This window comes from Solanum pennellii, chromosome 11, assembly GCF_001406875.1.
Source record: "Solanum pennellii chromosome 11, SPENNV200".
In the NCBI taxonomy this organism is placed as follows: domain Eukaryota; kingdom Viridiplantae; phylum Streptophyta; class Magnoliopsida; order Solanales; family Solanaceae; genus Solanum; species Solanum pennellii.
Genome location: NC_028647.1, coordinates 16,585,512 through 16,595,558, shown reverse-complemented (window position 1 = coordinate 16,595,558; position 10,047 = coordinate 16,585,512). Strand labels below are relative to the sequence as shown.

Below are 10,047 nucleotides of genomic sequence, written 5' to 3'. Positions count from 1 at the left end.
TTTGTTTTGAATTTAGAACTTCTGTTATTTTTTCAGTTTCATTTTTTTAGAAGTATTGAATGGATAATTTACATAGCAAGTTATTATTTTGTAGTTAGACTTGATAGATTATCCGTTTGTTTAAATTATAGTTATAATATTGAGTCAATAATTTATTATACTTTGGTTTAATACTTAATTTTGTTAAGATTAAAAAGGTTGTTAGTTAATTTGTTGTATTAAAATTTTAGTCAAATTTCATGAAATGAACTTAGTTTATTCGGATATTCTGTAATTACAAATCTCTTGATTTAAATCCAACCCATGTAAAGGCCAAAATTGGGCCAGCCCCACTGATCCATTTGGTAAAATTGTTAATTTATTTAGTTATTCTTTGATTACAAATCTAACCGCTCTCTTGGCCAATATTTAAACATGTTTATATAGTCAGTCAACTTTTCATATTCGTCATGCTCGGTATTGGGAGTCGGGGCACACCTACAAGACTTTAGTCTGACCATGCTGCCTGATTTGGGAATCTAACGCATACTCTGTATTATATTTGATTATGATGTAGGCTCGGGTTAAACCACATGATTAGCTCATATTAAGTAATTTTTTAATTTCTTCCTTTTAGCTTTATTTTTTTATTTTTTATTATTTTAATTTTTTTAATATTTTTATTATTCTAATATTTTCTAAATAGAAATTTCATTTTATTTTATATTATTTCTATTTCATTTCCTTCTTATTATCAAATTTTTGTCATTAGTATAATTTTGTTAGTGTTTTTTTAAAGGAAAGAAGAATACAATGTTGAATAAGGTTAATGACTTACGTTAGAAAATCATATTTATATTAAGATTTAATATTTAATTTTGTTAAGGTTGTCAGTGAATTTGTTATATTAAAATTTTAGTCGAATTAACAAAACAAACTCAATTTAGCTATTTCATAATTACAAATCCAATCCATGAAAAGACCAAAATTGGGCCAACCCCCACGATCTAATTCTTGTAAAATCATTCAACCCCAAGTCCAACTTTTCACAACACAACATCTATACACTAAAAAACACTACAAATCGACAATTCCAATGTTCACAGAGGATACTCTGGCATCTGCTACACACACTTCCAACGTTCATCAATGGTGTCAACGGCATTCCGGTCGCGTCGTCTTCCTTCCTCCTTCACCTCGTACAACAGGTGTTCAATTAGAGTCATCCACCTCCATACCGATTTGGAATCCATAGGTATTTTCTCTTCTCTTCTACTCATTCTTTCATCCATTCTGTTTCCCTCCCACAATTCGACCCCATCTTCATTTTTTAAGGTTAGCCACTTTCGGGTCTCTTCAGAATTCTCGGCTTCTGGTCGAATCTACAATTGGTTCGAGAAAGGTAATCTCACTTTCATCTTTTTGAATCGTTTGTTATTACTGTCCAATAATGGTTTCTGTTGCTTTGTTACTGTCCCAATTTTGGATTCCCCAAAATTCATACTTAGGGTTTGGATAAAATAGGGAAAATGTCTAGAAAAAGGGTTAGAAAATATAGCTTAACCGACCTTCGTTTAGCAAATACATACACCAAACGAGGTTCTTTCTTTTTTCTTGTTCATTGCTTGTTGGGGTTCATCCGAATTCTTAGGTAGATTTTTCTTTTTGATTTCACTGGTGTGGTTGCTACCACTGTTTAATCGTATCATATTGTCTGTGATTTTTTATGTAGTTTGAATTTCTAAATTTATTTTCTATAGGTGGGTTTGTTTTCCTAACATGTCATGGGCTGATTACTGAATTTGTATCTTGACTAGTGTAAAAAGGATGAATCGGATAACTTATTGCCTTACTCTCTTTTACCATTGTGCATGTTGTCTATTGTTGTAATTTCGGGTATGTTCGAAACGTGTCTCTTTGATTGATTTACTCGTATCTTAGTAAATTAGTTGTTCATAAATTGATTAGATCTAAGGCTTTAAATTTACCACTTGGGGTCATCTTACATTCTATTTCGTGTTGGATTTCTAAAATATTTTGTGGTCAGATGCTATTATGGGTTGTGTTTCCTCGTCTTAGCTTGTTCGTTGTTTTTTGTCCATAAGATGATCAGATTCTTATTTTTTCACTGGTAGTTGTAACTCCCGTTTTTTTAATAATAAAATGCAGATTGACAATGCCCGATGATGGATAGAGAGTGATGTCCTTCTTAGGTTAAATCATTTATTGCTTGTAAGTGTTCGATTGGCATTGATTGTGGCGAAGTTTAAGTAGTCATTCTCGAATAGATGCATGAGGTTGACTCATGATGGATTGGTTAACGACTTTCTTAAGGAAAAATTCATCGTCATTTTGGGAAGGTTTTGACTTGGTTTGTACTAAGAGCATAGTCATGTATGTGAATTATGAGCATACTTCTCCATTTTTGAAATGTTGAGCATGTTATGAATGATTTGTGACAACTCTTTTTGTGACTTTTGATTCGTTATTGGTTAAAATATTCAGTTTGTATTTTGAAAAGGAAGTAAGATCTTGAACCATCTTGATTGATTTGTAGGCCATGTGTGGTGAGTTATTGAATAATGCCTTATAATCGCTTTTGTCACCTAGAACTTGCCCGATTTGTCTTTAAATGTTGGTTGGAGAAATGATCTTAGGCTTTTGTTGATGTTCTTGATGTCGACATGGCCTAAAAATCCCACTATTGTACTAAATATATCCTTAGTTGTTCCCTTAGAGCTTAATCCATTTTATCGGAAACCACATTACAAGCCTTATCCTTTCTGAAAAAGTAACCCTCTTTTGGATCCTTCCCTCCTTGAATTTGAGGTTGTGAAAGTTGAGGATAAAACCCTAAGTTGGTGGTTTTATTGGAAATTAATTGAAGGGGCGCTTACCACGTGAGGGCTTAATATACGAAAAAAGAATAAAAAGAAGAAAAGTGAAATTGAAGGATGGATGGGAAGTCTTAAAGAAAGAAAAAAAAGAAAGAAAGAAAGAAAGAAATAAAGAAAAAAATGAATTAATGAAACTGGAATTCTCCAAAAGTTGAAAATGGTTGGATGTGGGGTATCTAGAGTAAAAACAAGAAAAGAAAAATGAGAAGTAGTGAAGAGGTGCTTACCACATGAGGGCTTTAGATAAGAAAAAAAAAGAAGAAAAGTAAAATTGAATGATGGATGAAAAAAAAATTATAAGAAAAAAAGGATGGATGGAAAGTCTTAAAGAAAGAAATGAAATAAAGAAAATGAATAAATGAAGCTTGAATTCTCCAAAAGTTGAAAATGGTTGGATGTGGGGCATCTAGAGTGGAACTAAGAAAAGAAAATGAAAAGTATTGTGGAATGTGTTTGGGTTTTAAAAGTGACGAAAACTGGAGAAAGATGGAAATGATGAGTAGTTGTGTAGTGTTAAAGGAGGTAATAGTCGCTTATACCTAATTAATATCCTAACCTTCCCAAATCCTACATCATAAGCTTAACAAAGTCCTCTGAGATTTCTAACCAAATGGAGTTGAGCCAATGTTGATTGCAAATATGGACAAGCCTATGGTGTGACATTTGTGTGCATGAGATGATTTTTTATGAGTGTGAGTGTTGCATATTTGTCCTTTGTCTTTTTATAAGTGTGTGTGGTTTTGGGATGTAATTTGAAAAAGTTGTGATTCTTAAAATTCCTAATTGAGTCAAGCGAGCATGTGAAAACGTTAATGAGTTGTGTCATTTCTTGAATTTGAGTTGTTGCCACTTAGATGATTCTTGGTTTTTGAAAATGTTTCACGAGAGGATTTCTTTTGTGAAAAGCTTACATGTTGGACTATTTTGTAGTACCAACCGAAGCCATTACCTTTGTGCTTAATTGAGAAAGGGAAATTGATTTGTGGTGGGTTTTGAAATAAGAGTCTCTTGTGTTCTTGTTTTCTTTACTTGAGGAGAAACAAAGTTTCTAAGTTGGGTCTACTCATGAGTGGTGGATTTCCACTCATTTGAGGTTCTTTTCATAGTTAATTTTTGTTTGCTTTAGTTTAGAATTGGTGATTTTAATGTAGTTTTTTTCATATTTGCATGAAAGTACCCTTCACGAATGCACTTGAAGAAACCAAGTAAAATTTACCGGCCTATTTGAATGTCTTCATATAGGGGAATACGTTTGCTAAACTTTAACTCAAATCATGCATTGAGGAGTTCGAAGAAAAGTTGATAAATTCGACATTGAGAGGAAGGAACAAGAACTTATTGCCAAAAAAATGTGCACTTATTTCTTTTTCCTCATCATCCTCTTCTATGGTTGAGTGTATTGATCAAATTCATCCTCGGAGTGCAGAACATCATAATAACTACTACTGTGTAGAGGTTTTGCATGAATATAATTGAGAGAGCATAGAGCATTAGGATGTTGGGGAGAGGTTTCCTTTGTTTGGAGGGGAGTTACATTTAAACCAGCCTGCTCATTAAACAGGATAAATTTTTTCTTTGATTGATGTTGTGCAGCCTCTCCTTCTCTTTTCTTCTCTTCATTGCCTCTCGTTTCTTTTTATTGAGTTGGGGCTGAGACTTATTATTAAGAGGTTTAGTAGTTTCTCCATCCTTCTTCTTTTTGGGAGTGTTATTATTTGCAGGTTTATCTCCTGGATGTACACTAGGATCATTGGATTGAGCGTGCTGAAGATTGTTGCTTACCTGATTCCCTTTTTGGGTACTGTTATTTGGTTCTATAGACTAAATGACTGAATACAAGTAACAACCTCACTTCTTAGCTGATCTTCCTTCTAAAGCTCTATTTTTTTAATTTTAAAGTTGTGACTTGGTAGAACCTTTTAACCTCTGATTTTGTGAACCTTTCTGAACTATATTGAGATTCCACACTATAATCACCTTCTAAAATATTGATGTTGGCAGTAGTGTTCTGAATTTGTTCAAAATTAGCAATTCGAGCAGGGGTTCTAGTGTCCATCATAGGAACATTCATACGGGTCCCACAAAGCATGGGATAAATTCCTCCCATTTGTTATCCTGTCCTGCAATTTAGTAGGCTTGTTCTTGATCCCATCCACCTTACCTCCCATAACAAAAAACTATTATCAGGGGGTTCATGGAGATTGGGAGCATTCAATCAATACCTGGGGTTATTTTGTCATCTTGCTATGTTTATTTTGAGCTTTCTGATTATCCATCACATGGACCTGTGTGATCAACTTTATCAGGGGAATGGGGGGTTCGGGAGGGTTAAGTCAATCAATATCTGAATTATCCACCTGCTGATTTTCAAAAATTATTATCCTGCAAATTTAGGTTGTTCATTGGTTTGTAGACTTTATTTTGCTGACCATGGCCTTGCTGACCTTATTATTTTTCCTTTGTTGAGTTTTCCACTCATCCATTTGTTGTTTATCCATCTCAGGTTGTGTTTCTTACATTTGTTTGGGGTATCCTCAGCCCCTGAAACACTAGCAATCATATTAGCATTAACCTGTTGAGGAGAAGTTTGGGGAATTACCTGATTGCTTGCATCTGCAGTCTTCTTGCCCTTCCTTGATTTTTTTGCAGCTTCAAGTTCTTTTCTCTTCTTGTATTCCTCGTCTCTTCTCTCTATGTTACAAAGTTGTGATATGTGACCTTGGTGTTTGCAATAAGAAAAATACTCTAGTAGTCCCTCATATTGGATGGCTTGCCATCTTCCCACAATATAGTCTTCTTCATGAAACACCATCCAAACATCAAGAGGTCTTTCTTTCGTAAAGTCTATTTGCATCCTAACTTTTGCCTAAGACTACTGATGATGCCCATGATCCTCCATAAGGGTAAAAATTGCTTCACTGTGAAGATGAATTGGATAAAGATATGCTACGTGTGAATGATAAAAAAGAATCTTAATTAGGGTGTAGGCACTAAGGTTTAGAGTTTAGGAATTAAGGATTAGGGCTGGATTCACGTTTTAGGGTCTACGAACAAAGCTTTATGGTTTAGAATTTAGGATTTAGTGTTTCGATTTTAGGGTCTAGGCCCTAAGGTTTAGGGTTTAGGCCCAAAGGTGTAGGGTGTAAGGTTTATTGTTTAGGATATTGGCCCTAAGGTTTTAGGTTTTAGACCCTTAAGTTTAGGATATAGAGTTTAGGCCCTAAGGTTTAGGGTTTAGGATTTATTATTTAGGGTTTACTCTTTAACATTTAGTGCTTAGGCTTTAAAGTAAGGGTTGAGGGTTTAAACCCTATGGTATTGGGCTTATGTTTTAAGATTTATGGTTTAGGCTTTAGGGTATATGGTTTAATGTTTAGGATTGAGTCCCAAAGATTTAGACTTTATGCTCTAAGACTTAGGATTTAGAGTTTAGGGCTAGATACTTAGGCCTTAAGGTTTAAAGTTTAGATGTTACAATTAAGATTTTAGCCTCTACAGTTAGGTTTAGGTTTAGGTTTAGGTTTGGGTTTTCGCAGTAAGGTTTAGGGTTTAAGAATTAGGCTTAAGTAAATTTTAGGGTTTAGCCCCTAAGGTTTAAGGTTTCGGTTTTATTATTTGGCCACATGCTTTATGGTTTAGTCTCTATGGATTAAGGTTAATGATATATGGTTTAGTATTTAGGCCCTAAGGTGTACGGACATTAGATGAGCATATGCATCTTCTTTTTTCTGCACTTATTTTGGTCTTTTAAAGTGGAAGCTTCAGTAGAAGTTAGACGTATTTTATGGTTTAGGCAACATGGTTAAGAGGTTATGATATATTGTTTAGGCAACATGGTTTAGGGTTTAGGATCTAAGGTTTAAAGTTTATGATATATGGTTTAGTATTTCGGCCCTAAGGTGTTGGGACATTAGATGAGCATATGCATTTTTTTTCCGCACTTGTTTTGGCTTTTTAATGTTGTTTCTTCTGTAGAAGTAAGACGTGGTGCAGCCACACCTCTTACAAGATTGATACCTTGTGTTCATGTTTGTTTATAAGGGACTAAAGGGAATGTTTCTAAGTTTCATTGTTTCCATTTGATTGTTTGTTTTCATATCTTCACTTGTGCATCACTTTAAGCTTGTTTTGGAGGGTCTTGTTTTTCTCCTTCACATTAATATCACTCAGAATATATGAGACTTATTTTCTTCGAATCAATAGATAACAATGAAATGACAAGATCTACTGTTTGTTAGTCTTGATGTTGACTCTAGTGAGTACACTCTCAGATAAAATTTTTTGACCCATATGTATGTACATTCGGACACATTTATATAGAAGTGAGCCTTGAACTCTGATTTATTGCCTTGGAGGGTAAACTAATTGCAGCTTCTTCTTCATTTTACTGAAGGTCATTGACACAAAATCGCTGGAAAATGGTTAATCATACATTAAAGTTAAAATCATTATATTAGTGTTTCAATTTCAGTCAACATTGCAAGAGTTTTTCTCATGTCTATCAACACTTTATTTTTAATGCAATTCCTTTCATTATGTTATGAACAATTGCTAGACGATTCTATTACTACTGTTTTCAAAAGCTCAGCGGGTTTTAGCTTATCATATTCGACCTAATTCTTTTTGTCTTAATACTTAAGCAGACTGAATTGTAAGGTATTGAACCTGATAAAGGCTTTGCTATGTAATTTTTGTAATACATTCTTTAAGTTTAAGTTGATAAATTGTGGGTGCTACCTTCCATTCACAGGAACGAAGAAGAGCTTAGGAAAGATGCTATTGTTGCACTTTGTTGCCTTGTTCATTCTATTGTAGAGGACTTCACCATTTTTATTCCTTTTATTCATAAGATTATGGTTAAACATAGGTTGCAGGTCTGAATTAATTTTTTGGGTTCTGCCTGTCACTTCTATAAAATATAAAGGCTTATACTACTGAGGAATTTGACCTTGATAGGATAATATTTATGTAGGTCAATGATTGCAGCTGATTGCGTACTGCAAGTGAGACTTCTCAACAGAGAACTAAAGAGGATTGGGTAGAGTGGATAGGTATTTCAATATTGAACTTTTGAAAGAATCACCTAATCCAGCATTAAGAACATGTGCAACACTGGCTCAATTATAGGTATTACCGCTTCAACATCCTCATCCTTGTCAGGATAGCCTTATCTCAAAAAAATAAATATTACAAAACTTCTGTTTCATTATTCATTAGAAAAAGAAACAAAAGCTAAAAGACTTTCTAAAAAAGAGGAAGTGCTTCTAGTTGTCTTACTTTTTTTTTCTAATGTTGAACGTTGGCAGCCTTTTTGTTGGGCAGGAGCTGTTTGCTGCAGGTTTTGTTAGTTGCTGGTCACACCTTAGTAAGGCTAGTTCGTAGTTTAGAAACGATATTTTCTTCTCCAAATATCCCACCTGAAATTCTTGCTACACTTCTGAACTTGGGTTAGTTTTTCCACATTTTTTTTAATTTTGAAGTCATTGATACATATTTTTGCATGAAATTTTTCCACCTGATGCTTTCAATTTGAGTAATTTGAGCATCTTCAAGGTTAGCTGTTCTATCGTATACATGCCCCCAAAATAAAGAGCCTTGAATACTAGAAGAAAGCACCTATACCTAACAACTATTCTTAAATATGCAATAAAAGAAGTTGTTGTAGTACCTCAACAAATTGAATGCATTTTTGTTTTTGCTTGATGTTGATGCTGAATATTCACTGCTCTTAAACTTTACAAGGTTGGATGATCTTCAATTTCCAAGGCGAATTTCCATCGAAAGCTTGCACAATCATTTTGCACAGAGTGCCCCCAAGGCTTAGCTCGAGTGGAAAAAGGTGGTGGATTTGTGTCTTAGGTCGCAGGTTAAGGCCCTACACCATGAAAAGTGAATCCCAATATTTAAGTGGAGAAGGGTAGAGGGGCGAGTCCATCATCCAGTGAGTTTAGAAGGATATTATTGGTCCAAAGGGCTGGTCACAGGCAAATTTCTCGGTTATAAAAAAAAAGATCTTGCAGAGACTTTCAAGAACTCCAGATGTTTTTATGATAGGCTAGGTATACACGTATACTGTAGTTTGAAAAGTACTTTTTTCTGAAGTTTTGCCAATACTCAACTTCTTTGGCTTACTGTTAAGGTTATTGAATTTCTGCATCTTAACACGGATCTGCATGTTTGCAGTGATAGCTCGCCAATAGGGATGGTACTGTTTTTTTGAATGACATGCTCTTAGAGATGAAGTGCAATTTTCGAATTCCATAGCACATCGCCCATAGATGGCTTGTGCACCAGATTCAGCTAAGTATTTCACTGCGTTTCTCCAACCTTGCAGAAGGAATTTCGTCTTAGTTCTCCCAGAAGGGTGGGATCTATGATATGTTCTAGTTGTCTTTTCTCCTGCAAATTCATTGCCTAGTGAGCTAAGTTGACCTGCTAACTCGGAAAAGATCGATCGGGAAGGCCTAGCACAAAGAACTTCACATAAAATGGTCAACATTGGAGGAAGAAGAAAGATGGTGAAACTGTTAAAGACACTCACCAAAAGGTGAAGGTATGCTCTATTGTCCTTAAGATCACTTGCTCTTATCATGTTCTTGTCATTTTCAAAGACTATTTCGACCGTTGCTGGTTAATTAGTATCTATTGGTGGGGTTGTCTATGTTTTTTTAGTGCTATTTTAAAGATCTGCTATGAAAACATTAAATAGCCTGGTGTTTTGTTTGTTTAATAAAGAGTCCATTTTCTTGATTTCATTCCTCAATTTTAACACTAAGTCATGGATAGAGTTATTTGAAACATTCATTTTTTGATAAAGAGTTATTTATTGTTGTTTGAAACATTCATCTGTAGTTCGCTTCTTGATTTTCGTAAAAAGAGATTGAAATAGAACGGAATAAGAATGCTACACTTCACATTTGGGCACATTTATTTTTATTGGGACTTCTGTGGATAAGACCAGGAGATAGTTTTTTCAAGAATTAAAAATACACCCATATGGTGGAATTGTCAAATCAGCTAGCTTGCCTTCTCCATTTGATGTCTCTTTTCTACCAGTGACATCTCAGGTATATGGGAAGGGCATTCGTGTAGCATTTTGATTGCTTTGGGAGCAACACACATAGCCACAAAAGGCCTTCTGTTATTATTCCATAAGAAATACTCAATCCTC

General features: G+C 34.5%; 1 long non-coding RNA gene across 50 annotated transcripts in view; it reads left to right on the top strand.

Annotated features, from left to right (window-relative positions):
- The first annotated feature begins 982 nt into the window (after nt 1–982).
- Nucleotides 983–10,047, top strand: part of LOC107003708 — a 39,062-nt gene continuing 29,997 nt past the window's right edge. For 9 of the 50 annotated variants that reach the window (XR_003575184.1, XR_003575176.1, XR_003575170.1 and 6 more), the window contains exons 1-6: nt 986–1,234; nt 1,315–1,381; nt 7,849–8,003; nt 8,183–8,323; nt 8,619–8,935; nt 9,060–9,429. This is a non-coding gene — a long non-coding RNA (uncharacterized LOC107003708). Of the gene's footprint in view, nt 1,235–1,314; nt 1,382–2,148; nt 2,212–7,626; nt 7,751–7,848; nt 8,004–8,182; nt 8,324–8,618; nt 8,936–9,059; nt 9,430–10,047 lie in introns of all 50 variants that reach the window. The other 41 variants (XR_003575180.1, XR_003575169.1, XR_003575202.1 and 38 more) reach the window with 25 other exon arrangements.